Raw genomic sequence first — 12,588 nt, forward strand, 5'->3', positions numbered from 1 at the left:
TATTACTGCTCCTACTTTAAAGATAAAAAAAAAAACCCACAACAAAATTCAAGGAGGTCCTGTCCATTGTTGTAACTTTAAGAATCCCAAAGGCTGGATTCGAATTTAGGTGTTCTTGACTTCAGGTCTAACACTCCATCCTCTGTATCCCAAAGCCTCTTGCTTCCTTGAAGGCATGGGTCTTTTTGCTCTTTATCTTTTTATTTCTGAACCTGGCACAGTTCCTAGAATGCAAGGTACATATTACTTATTTTAAAAATTGAATTAGCTTCAGTTTGTAAAGTTATAAGGTTAATATTTATCTTTTTGTATCTACCTCCTGCCCAAATCATAGATCATCAATAATTTTTGGAGGGGGACATTTTAGGCACATCTGCCTGAAACATTTTTAAAAAATTAATTTACCATCATTCTAAATCCTAGAATTTCTGGCCCAGAGAGAGCTATATGGTAATAATTCTGTTGGGGGTAGGCTGAGTTGGTGAATAGCAATAGATGTAAAAAGAAAATCAATAAAATATTTTTAAAATATCAATTGTTTCTTAATGACTTCTTAATCTTTATCATTCTTAATGTCATTATAGAATTTAACACTACTGACAGCTCCTCCTACTGGACACTCTTTAATCTCTGTGATTTCATGATAGTAATTTTCCTCCTACTTGTTTAGTTCCTCCTTCTTAGTCTACTTTGTTGATCATCATTGTCCAAGACTAATTTGTTATGTGTAGATGGATGCCCAGGCTTTGTCTTGGGCTCTCTTTAGTTTCTCTACACTCTCCTACTTGGTGATCTTATTATCTCACATAGGTTTAGCAATCATTTGCAGATATACATACACATATACACACACACATACATATATGTGTATATATATATATAATATATATATATATATATATATATATATATATATATATACACACATATGTATATAATTTCTCTCTCTCTGTTTCTCTCTCTCTCTCCCTAGTATCTTTCCTAAACTTTAATCCTAAATAAACAATTGTCTCTTAAACACATCCAACTCAATATCCTACAAGCATCTTAAATTCAGTATATCCAAAATAGAATGCATTATTTTCCCCCAAATTCTCTCCTCCTCTCAACTTCCCTATTCTTTGTCCAGATTTAAAATCTTAGAGTCAGTCCCAACTCTTCCCATTTCTTCCTCCCTCTCCTCACCTCTAATCAGTTGCCAAGTCTTGTTGATTGTACTTTTACAACATCATCGCCCAAGTCTGTTCTCTTCTATTTACACAGCCACTCATGCAGTTCAGGCCCTCATTACATCTCACTTGGTGTCAATTGGTCTACGTGCTCCAGTCTTATGGAACTCAAATTCATCCCTCACAGAGATGGCGCATTGTTCCTAAAGCACAGTTCTTACTATGTTGCTTCCTTCTCCAGTGACTCTGAATCATTTCTAAGGCAGAATATAAACTCCTCTGATTGTTGTTTTAAAGGTCTTCATAGTCTGGTTCCAGACTACCCATTTAGGAATACTGAATACTTTCCCCCTTTATGGGCTCTACATTTCAATCACATTGGACTTAATTGTTGTACCTCACTCATGATATTCTATCTTCTATCTCTATGCCCTTGCACAGGCTATCCCTCATACCTGATTAATATCCTTCCTTAGTTCCTTGCCCTATAATCCCTAACATCCTTCAGAGCTTAGCTCAAATACTGCCTCCTGTATGAAGCCACCTCCTATAACATATCTATCCTGATCTCCCTAGGTGTTAATGTATGCTACTCCATCTCCCTAACATATTGCTTTCCTTATTAGAATTGAGGGCAGGGGCTATTTTTAAAAATTTTCTTTGTATTCTCAGTGTTTAGCACAGTGGTTGGCACATATTAAGTGTAAAAATAAATGCAAGTTAATCACATCAGTAGAATATAAGATCCTTGAGGGCAGGGCACATGCTACATTTTTCCCCCCTGTATTACTAGAACCTAGCACAGTGCCTGGCACATATTAGCTTTTTGGTTACTCTTCTCTAGATATTCTTATGTTCTAGCTAAATTGGACTAAGAGGTGTTCCCCAAATATGTGCTGTATTTTCCTCCCTCTTTCCATTTTCTCATATTTCCCCTATATCTGGAATGTCCTCCTTTCTCTTTCTTGGTCCATTTATTGTTAGAATGTTGAATTGCTAACCATCCTTTAAGGCCCAATTCTATTTCATCCCCCTTTATGAAGACTTCCCTGATGCCCCTAGCTAGAAATAGCTTTCTTCATAAGATCTTACCTTTCTACATCTTTAATATGTCCAGATATTCTTGTGTATTATACATATCCATACATATGCCCTGTTCCCTTACTAAATAGAATATATGACAAGGGCAGGGATAGTATCATATGTGCATATATATATATATACACACATGTAGAATATTTGTATATATATAATATATATATACACACACATACATATTTATATGTGTTTATATACATATACATATATATATACATACATACATACATAGATATTTGTTTATTTATTTATTTTCTCTTAGGGCCTGACAACAGTACTGCCTATGTTTTAGGTGATTAAATATGCTTGTGGAATTGAATTGAATTGAGGAAGAGAGCCTGCTATGTTTGTAGGGAACTGCAGGGGAAGTGGATCTAGAATGCAAGATGCCTCATTGCAAGTAGATTGTGATTTAGAAGACAGTGGACACTGTCATAACTGGTTACCATGACTATGATGATGTGATACCTATGCAGTGAGGGAAGGGCATATGTGGTTATCAATCTTTTATCCCTCATCAGTAAGTTGAAATAATAGCAGAAAACAAGGGGAAGACAGCTAAGGTTAGGAGTTATTAATATTCAAGTGAATTGCAAATACATATATGCACATTGTCATCCCTTTATGAAATTTAAAGACTACTCTGATTGAACTTGAAGGAGAACCTGGTTTGTCACATGCTAAGGTAAAAATTGGCCATGCTTAGGTGTCTTATAAAAGACAAACCTGCCAGTCCTGAGCTGCAATTTGGAGAGCAAAACAGTTTGAGAGCTTGAGGTATTCAAGGTAGCTTTGTCGAGTAGGATGCTCGCATCTCTACATGAGGGCAGCAGGCAGGGTAAGAATTATCTCTCTTCTTTTCCCTGCATTTGCTATGACATCTTACAGTAGTACCACTTCCCTGTAGGAGATATTGTATCCAGCAGGGAGCAATTTGAAGAGCAGATAGCTAGTTATCAGAGACCAATAATTTGAGAGAGTTTGAGGCACTATTGAGAGTCAGCAGGGAGCAGAGATACACCCTCTCAATGGAGAAGCAGGCTCAGTAAGGCAGAATTCAAAGCAGAAAGCAACTTCAAGGAATGAAACCTTTGGCAACAGAGAAGAGAATTGAATATGGACTTATGAGAATTAACCCTGGCTGTTAAGAGTTGAGATACAGAGAGAAGAATTACAGGGAGCATAGATAGGTAACCCTATCTCCCTTGCCTCAGAAGAGACACTGCTTAGTAAGAAGCAGTGTAAGGAATCCTTATGAAAAGAAAGGACATTGGGGTCCTGCGGTACCAGAGGTGTCAGTTACCTTGGCCACAAGTATTGTGTACATGTGTTCCTCAGGACCAGTATATTCTAAATTTATGCCTGTTCTTCCTAGAGACACTATGCATATTTCCTCACACAAAACTTTAGAATGTTCCCCAGGTTTACAAGGTGAACATTTTATGGCTATTGTTCTTACTGTTCCAACTTGCCATCTTAGTAAATGCCTTTACTTTGATGTAATTGTATATATTAACTGACTATTAAGGGTAAATTTGCTAGTTGGGGCTTGCAAACTATTTAGTTTCAGGAGTATGGACCCAAAGAATAACCCATTAGAACCTAGAGTGCTATTTGCCCTCAGGGATAATCAGCCTGTAAACAGATGAGTGCTGAGATGGTAAGGTAGTGCCAGAGGAGAAGCTATATCTACTTAGCATGTGACAAATAGGAAATCATACAGACTCAATGGCAGCCATTTCTTAAGAGAAAGCCAAAATTATTCTTGTTTTGTCTTTGAGATCCTTCTTAAGAGGTTGAGTGGGTCTGGATTTGTGATTAGGCAAGACCTGGAACTGAATCTTACCTATAATACTTATTAGGTGTGAAATCTTAGGTAGAACACTTAACCTCTCTACCCCCCAGTTTCCTCATCTACAAAATGAGGATAATTAGACCTATAGCACCTATCTCATGGTTTTGTGGTGATGACTGAATTAGATAGCATGTGTAAAATGCCTAGTAAACTTTACAGCACTATTTACATACCACCTATTCTTATTGTCCCTCTGTGCAGTATAGTGAGAGGAGCAATAGGAATAGTGGATAGAAAGCCTGCCTCTTAGTCAGGAAGGTCTATGCTCAAATCCCATCTCTGACACATCTGGGCAGTATGAATCACTAAGCAAATCATATAATGTTGAGTGCCCTTGTCTATGCAAGATGCACCACAGCTGCTGATCTACATTGGTAAAGGGAGTTTCATTTCTAGAAATTCCCTCTACCAATGAAATCACGAGACTAGACAAAAACAAAACAAAAGAAGACAAAACAAACACAGCAACCATAAATACATGCAGTAATTTTGTTCTATAGATACATGGGGATATTAAAACAATGATGGATGGAAGATCTGCAAGACCACAGGACATAATTTTATTTCAAAGCCACCCAAGCAATGGAAAAGTCATGGTATTTCAGCCTACTTCAAAAATGCTATGATACAGATTAAACAAAACTCTGTGGAATATAATCTAATGGCTACTTAACCCTTTTTTAAATATAAAATTTTCCAAGTGAGAACAAATCCCTAGAACCTTCTATATAATAGGATTTGACAACAGTTAGGAATACTCATGAAGTTCTGAGTTAGCACAGACAGTAGATTTGGCTTTCCACCATTATATATATTATGTATTGATGCTGTAGGTTTCCAAACAACCTTGGTAGTTATATATTATAATTGCTACAAAACCCACAAACTGAACTTTGGAGGGGAACAGAGGGTGAAACAGAATGCTTTCAAATTTCTTGCTGTAGGAAGTTTAAATTGAGCTTGAACTAATTTTATTGTAGTTTTGGTATTGATTCTCTATCCTCATGCACACATCATAGAGTTTTATATGGCTTTGCTTGATGGCCCTTGAAATTACAGCCCTGTATCCTGTTTTTAATTAGAATGGAAATGTCCCTTTATTCTGTACTGCACTCTAGTGTTTCCTTGTTAATTCCTGGCTGGAGCAGCCCAAGTTGACTTGTACATCAAGTGTGTGAGTACTAGATTCTGCACCACAAGTGCTGCTTGTGTTAAAAAATCATCCCATGATGGGGGCTTTCAAAGAGCTTCAGAAGATATTCTCCAAGCACCTAAAAGTTCAATTCTATAGTTCCCCACTGAGCTATTCCAGAGAACAACAGAAAATGGATGACCACATTGAAACAATGCTAATTGAATTGCTGTTGTTGCTCCCCAGGGACTTGAGAGGAAAACTTCTTGGGCACAGCAGGAATTCTCAGAAACAAAAACTTGCTGTCAGTGTAGTTCAAAGTTGGCATGAGATATGCACTTAGGCAGAGAAACTCATTACTTATGGTTTCATCTCTGAAGTGTTCCATCTCCTTCTCCTAGAGAGTTCAGGACATCTCTGAACTTCATTGGTTCCCTGAGAGGACTCAAGCCCCTCAATATTTGTGATTTCCTGATTCTTCCTTCTCATGTTAAATCAATGCATCATAGATCTAGAGCATGAAGGAACCTTAGAGGTCTTTTAGTCCACACTCCTCCTTTTACAGACAAGGAAACTGAGGCTCAGGGAATTTATGTGTCTTGCACAAGGTCACCCAGACCTTGTTAGGTTTGATATAAGAGGTAAGATTGTAACACAGATTTTCTGACTACAGAGATTGCATTTTCCCCATTGTACCATGTTTCTAGAGAATCAGGATTCTGTGGTATCTCCATATATTTCCAGGGCTCACCACAGTGACTGACACATAGACATTAAAGAAAGGTCTTTTTTTTGTACTTTTTTTGGTATTGAAAGGGAAATATCTTTATAATCTTGATGGTGTAATACTTCCTTCTGGTTCAAAGTCAAGAATGGTGTGGGCTTTGTGAACCTCATCTCCCCACTGAAGGGTTTCCTCACTTTTCCCAACTTGCTTAGCTTTTATTTAAGAAAACTGAAACCTACATCAAAATTCACTATCCCATTGTCACTTGGTATCTGTGTTCCTTCCAAATCTGGAGCACTGCACTAGGTGACATCTTAGTTATATGGTTTTTGGAAGGCAGATAAGTTTAGTGATTTACTCTCTCATAGATAAAAATATGCTTGATATTCTGTGACATAATTGAAGTCCAGGCTGATGGACAGAGTCAGAGCTGATTTTGTGGCTGATTTCTCTCCCAATGCAGCTTGTCATTTACCAATAAGTCATCCAACTAACTGTACAATTCTTCCTTCTCAATGATAGATTGAAGACCTTGCTGAAGTTCTAAGGTATAAGGAATAACAAAATGCTGATCACATACCTGTACTTGATAACTTTATTCAATCTGTAGGTCAGCAAACTTGACTTTGATTTTTGGGAATTTTTTAGATAGAATCATGAAAGATTTGATTAGTAAAGATCTAGAAATGGAAAGAGTAATTGCAAAAAACCAACATGACTGGCTTGATCAAGGACAGGTCATGCCAGAATGACCTTATTTTCTTTTTGTTTTCTGATGGAGCTATTAAACTATTAGTGGAATTTTATATATATATATATATATATATATATATATATATATATATATATATATATATATGTATACACACACACACACACACACATATACATATACACACACACACACACACACACACACACATATATATATATATATATAGTTTATTTCAATATTTAATAAAGTACCTGATGAAATATCTTATGGTATTTTTGTTGAAAACATTGAATTAGAATTGGTTGAATAACCAGACTCAAGGAATAGTTATGAATGATTCAATGCTTGCTTGGAAGAAGGTCTCTAGTAGAATGCCCAAGGGATCTGTGCTTGACCCTATGCTTTTTCACACTTATATCAAAGACTCAGATTGAGACACAGATGGCACGACTATCAAATTTGCAAATGATACAAAGCTAGAAAGGATAGCTAACATATTTCATAAGAGTCAGGATCTAAAAGATCTCGATAGGATAGAGGATAGGGTTAAATGCAATGAAACAAAAATCAGTAATAAGTGTAAAGTCTCAAACTTGCTTTCAGAAATTAACTTCACAAGTTTTAATGGAAAAGAGATCACTAGGCATGTCACCAAAATAACTTTCTATGGTCAGATTATTTTTTCTGTTTGCTCATCTTTTTTTTTTTTGGGGGGGGTACTTTTTCCTTTCTTTTAAATTTGAAATCTGCTCCCAGGGTGGAAAGGGCACTGTCTCCATCTTCTTGTGCTAGTGGCTGCAAGCCATGGCTGTTTACCTGGTGCTGCACTGTTGTTGCCCTGAGGCCCTTGTGGGATCTTTGTATCTGGTGCTATGTTGAGGGGGGAAAAGTAGAGGGGTGGCTGGTGCTGCTGGAGTCTGTAAGGGTCTGGCAGCCTACCTGATGCTGAGCTGGGATTCTCATGGTGGTGTCTGGTGTGTACTGATTCCCAGTGAGTTGTTTCTGTATTTCCCCAGGGCTACACTGAAGCACATGGTGGTTCTAGGAGCTGGAGTCTGCCGGTTCCCCTTGCTATGCTAAGGCATGTGGGGGGTCCTGGTGTTGGTGGTTGCCTGCTACACCACACTGTTACCCAGGACATCCTGCCGGTCTGCTGAAGTGGACTTGCTGTTAGCCTGTTGGGGTGTTTCCTGTTCTGGATTGCACTCCCCTTTTACCCAAGTGAGATAGATTTTTCTTGCCAATCTTCCAAGTTTCTTGGGCTAAAAGATTGTTTTATCCTCTCTTTTTGCTGGTTCTACTATTCCAGGATTTGTTTTGAGGCACTAATTCATGGTTGCTTGGAGGTGAATATGGAAGAGTCACAGCAATTCACTGCTTACTCCAGTATCTTAGCTCCTGAAAGTAGTGACCTAAAATGCTGTCATTCTCTTAATTCAGTAAATAATCAATTTATTTCAACAAAGAGTTATTAAGTACCTTCTGTATACAAGGAATAGTGTTAGCCACTGAGGCACTGTATTAGGCTTGATTATATCTTAATTTCCTGAACCTATAGCTGATGCATTTATATTCATTCAATAAACATTTATTAAAAGGATTTATTATGTGAAGGTCAAAGTGATAGGAATTGGAAGACTGTAATTTGGATTAAATATAGTCCCTGCCCACAAGTCAAATCAAGTCATCAAGCCTTTATTAAGTATTTATTATGTGCTAAAGCACTTGGGATACAAAGAAAGATGAAAAGAGTCCCTGATCTAATGGAGTTCACATTCTAATGGGGGAGAAAATATGCAAACAATAATGTTTATAGAATATGGATATACAGAGTAAATTAGAGGTAATCTCAGAGGGAAGGTATTAGCATTGAAGTTTGCCAGGAAACAATTCTTGCAGAAGGTGAGATTTTTCACTGAGACTTAAAGGAATCCAAGGAAGCCAAAAAGCAGGAGGTGGGAAGGTGGAGAGCAGTCCAGGAATGGAAAGTAGCCAATGAAAATGCCCGGAAGTAAGGACTATCATGAACAGCTCTCTGTAGCAGAGATCTCCAATGCCTGCTTTCACCCCTTCAACCAGATGGTACAGTGTGACCCATGTCATGGCAAGTACATGGCCTGTTGCATGCTATACTGGTGTGATATGGTGCTCAAGGATGTCAGTGCCACCATTGCCACAATCAAGACCAAGAGAATCATTCAGTTTGTAGACTTCTTCCACTGGCTTCAAGGTTAGCATCATTTACCAGCCCCTAGATGGGGGGCACTCGGTAGGGATATGGCTAAAGTATAGTGAGCAGTATGCATGCTCAGCAATACAACAACTATTGCTGAAGCATGGGCTTGTCTAGATCACAAGTTTGACCTTATGTATGCCAAATGGGCATACTAGTATGTGGGTGAAGGCATGGAGGAAGGAGAATTCTCGGAGGCTTGAGAAGATTTGGCTGCCCTAGAGAAGGATTATAAGGAAGTAGTCACAGAGTCTATAGAGGGCAAAGATGAAAGTGAGGAATTCAAGAAGGCATCCAGCAAACAAGCTCATCTGGCCCCTCCATCTTTTGTATCTTTCTCTTTTCCTACCACTGCAAAATAAAATTTTTGTTACTTGCAATAAAAAAATGCCTGGAGGTGGGAGATGAAGTGTCTTTTACAAGGAACAAGGAGGCCAGTGAGGAGTAAAGTGGAAGAACAGAAAGGTAGGAAAGTTCCAGGTTATGAAGGGCTTTAAAAGCCAAACTGAGAATTGATCCTGGAGGGAACCACTGGAATTTATTGAGGAGGGATGTGATATGGTTAGAAATAGGACTTGGGCAGTTGAGCAGAGCATACCTTACAGTGGAGGATACTGAAAGAAGGGTGACTGACCATCAGGCTATTGAAATAGTCCAGTTGAGAAGTAATGAAGGTCTGCATCAGGATGGTGGTACTGTTAGAAGAGAGAAGAGTTTCATAGCTTTCATTTTTAGTATCGACATATGGTTTTATCAGTGTAAGGAACTCTTTCCCTTCACTGAGGAAGATAGAAAATTTTGCTGTATCTTAAACACTTAGAGAGTTGCCTGGGGTTATAGGTAGGTAAATTGTGTTGTCCTTGGTCTCAGAGCTCCTGGGGGTCAGAGGTAGGACTTGAACCCAAGTATGTCTGGCTCCAAGGTTAATTCTCTTCCCCCCCCCACCCTGGTTAATTCTCTATCTGCTATGCAATGCTGCCTTCTCTTTGTTTTTGAGAAATGACTACAATAATGCCTATAATACCCATCCTCATGGGATTGTTGTGAAGCTCAAATGAGATAATGTATGTAAAGAATTATTCACCCTTACAACATTTGAAAAATAATTCTCTGCCTATATTTCTCAGGACATGTCCAGGGATTTGTAGCATACCTGCACTTTCCTTTTACAGTGGGGGATGAAATAATGTCAGTTGCCTCAGGAACAATAATCTGTCATCTTCAGAATTTACCTATCCTGTTGGTGAAGGAGTTTATTCAATTGTGCCCTTGTGTCTTACCCTTACCATGTGTTCTTTTTCAAAAAAAATTCAAAATTTATTATTAAACATTCTTTTCTTTTTAACTTTTGAGTTCTGGATTCTCTCCCTTTCTCCTGCTCTTTCCATGTCTACAGAGAAGGCAAACTGATGTGGATACTTTGTGAAGCTCCCTCTGAGTTGGTTGGGGCTCATTCTGCAGCCCATCTTGTAACTTGAGATCCTGTAACTTGAGAGCATCCTAAAGTCCTTTTCCCCTCATCCTGTGCCATAATTTCCTCCTTATCTTGTAAGCAACTATCTCCCTCATCCTGTGTCATAAATTCTTCCTTATCCTTAATCTTCATAAAACCCTAAAACTGCATCATCAGGTTGTATAGCTTTCTGTCTATATAAGCCTAATCCTTCCAAATATCAGGGTCTTTCATTAGCTTCTCACTAATAGGGCCTGTGACGCTTTTTCATGTAAAATTAAAAGCTCCAATTGGTTAAGAGAAAGAAGTCTAAGTGAATTCTTTCACACTTGAACCGCTCTCCCAAATCTGACCTCGACAAAAAAATATGATATTATTTATATATGTGAAATCATGCAAAATATATTTCCACATTAGCCATAAGGCAGAAAAGCAAGAAAATTATGCTTTAATTTGCACTTTGAGTTCATCAGTTTTCCCTCTGGTGGTAGATAGCATTTTTTCATCATAAGTCCTATTGAATTATCTTGGATCATTGTCTTGATCAGAGTAGCCAAATCTTTTGCAGCTGAGCATCATTACAACATTGCTATTACTATGCACAATGGTCTCCCGGTTCTTCTCACTTTGCATCAGTTTGTGTGGGTCTTGCCATGTTTTTCTGAAACCACTCCCCTCACCATTTTTTATACTACAATAGTACTCCCTTACAACCATATCCCATAATTTGTTCAGTCACTCCCAATTAGTGTCTCCTCAATTTCTATTTCTTTGCAACCAAAAAAGGAACTACTATGAATATTTTTGTACATTTGTATACTTATCCTTTTTCATTGATTTCTTTGAGATACAGACCTAGTAGTAGTATTATGCATAATTTTATAGCCCTTTGGGCATAGTTCCAGATTGTTCTCCAGAATGGTTGGGCCAGTTCACTACTTCACCAACAGTTCATTATTGTGTCTATATCCTCTCATCCCTTTCAGCATTTGTCATTTCTGATAGGTGTGAGCTGGCACTTCAGAGGTGTTTTAATTCTCTAATAAGTAGTGATTTAGAGCATTTTTTTATATGTCTATTGATAGCTTTGATTTCTTCTTCTGAAATCCACCTGTTAATATCCTTTCACCATTTATCAGTTGGGGAAATGGATCTTATTTTTATAAATTTGATCCAGTTCCTTATATATTTGAGAAATGAGGCCTTTATCAGAGAAACTTGCTATAAAAATTTTTGATATTACTTCATTGTCTTTTATAATCATCACTTTATATTACTTATTTTATATTTATTATTTATATTACTTATATTATATTACTTCATTGGCCTTTTAGCAAAATGTAATTTCCCTGATTATATCTTTTGCATGAGGCCAATTTTAGCTTTTGCTTTGTCTGAAATCATGATTGCTGTTCTTACTTTTTTTCAACTTCAGCTGAAGCATAACAGATTTTACTTCAGCTCTTTATTTTAACTCTGTATGTCTGTCTCTTCCAAGTATGTCTCTTATACCCAACATATTGTGGGATTCTGCTTTCTAACCCATTCTACTATCCACTTCTGTTTTATAGGTTACTTCCTCCCGTTCACACTCACAGTCATGATTACTGTGCATTTCCCTCCATCCTCTTTTTTCCTGTTTATTCTTATCTCTCTTTTTATTCTATCCCTCCTCCAAAGTATGTTTTGCTCCTGACCACTGCCTCCCTTAATCTGCCGTATCTTTTATCTCCTTCCCTTTCTATTTCCCTATTGGGTAGGATAGATTTGTATATGCAACTGAGTATGTATGTATTTATTCATGCTTTTTTGAACCAATTCTAATGATTGTGACATTCAAGCATTACCTATTATCCCCTCATTTCCCACTCCACTATAAAAGCTGTTTTTTGTATGCCTCTTTTATATGAGAAAAAAATTTCCCATTCTACCCCCCCTTTCCATCTTCTCCCATTATATTCCTTTCTCATCCCTTCATTTTTTCTTTTGGAGACCATCCCAACATAATTGACTCACTCCTGTGCCCTCTGTCTATGTATACTCCTTCTAACTGTCCTAATAGTGGTGAAGTTCTTAGGAATTACATGTATTATAGGGATATAAACAGTTTAACTTTACTGAATCCCTTATGATTACTCTTTTACATTTACCTTTTTGTGCTTCTCTTGAGTCTTTTGGTTGAATGTCAAATTTACTATCCAGTTCT

At 37.5% G+C, this 12,588-nt stretch overlaps 1 pseudogene; it reads left to right on the plus strand.

Moving 5' to 3' along the window:
* The first annotated feature begins 8,697 nt into the window (after nucleotides 1–8,697).
* LOC110200810 (tubulin alpha-8 chain-like) lies at nucleotides 8,698–9,291 on the plus strand (annotated as a pseudogene).
* Nucleotides 9,292–12,588: the final 3,297 nt, after the last annotated feature.

Source organism: Phascolarctos cinereus, unplaced genomic scaffold (genome assembly GCF_003287225.1).
Source record: "Phascolarctos cinereus isolate Bilbo 61053 unplaced genomic scaffold, phaCin_HiC Scaffold_4;HRSCAF=312, whole genome shotgun sequence".
Lineage (NCBI taxonomy): Eukaryota > Metazoa > Chordata > Mammalia > Diprotodontia > Phascolarctidae > Phascolarctos > Phascolarctos cinereus.